The 346-nt window shown below is 43.6% G+C and overlaps 1 protein-coding gene across 1 annotated transcript in view; it reads left to right on the top strand.

The window, feature by feature from the left end:
• LOC122082069 (succinate dehydrogenase subunit 6, mitochondrial-like) overlaps positions 1-346 on the top strand; it is a 22,820-nt gene that overhangs the window by 3,957 nt on the left and 18,517 nt on the right. The window lies entirely within an intron of this gene.

The raw sequence follows: 346 nt of genomic DNA, 5'->3' as shown, positions 1-346 counted from the left end.
GGGGGGGGACCAAGCCAAACAAAGGCTACACAGCAAGAGCAAGTATACAAACAAACTGGCATAGGATTTAGAATTGGTCGTCCATTTACGAAGGTTTCGCTCCATCCAGAGGTGGGTGATGGTGGCACAAAAAGCTAGCTTATCGGGTGTCACAAATAGAGAGGCTCGAGAAAGTCATGTCAACCCAGATCCATTCTCTACAGAAGGGGAGGATGGATCATCTGTTGGGCTAATAGTGGGAGAGGACTTTCCTCCAAATAGTAATGGAGAAAGGGCAGTGATGAGTACATTTATGTGTGAAATCTAAGGTAATAAAACATGCATTTTATATATTTAGAATGGAGCT

The sequence above is a fragment of the Macadamia integrifolia genome, chromosome 6 (assembly GCF_013358625.1).
Source record: "Macadamia integrifolia cultivar HAES 741 chromosome 6, SCU_Mint_v3, whole genome shotgun sequence".
Taxonomy (NCBI): Eukaryota; Viridiplantae; Streptophyta; class Magnoliopsida; order Proteales; family Proteaceae; genus Macadamia; species Macadamia integrifolia.
This window is presented reverse-complemented; position numbering and strand designations above follow the sequence as displayed.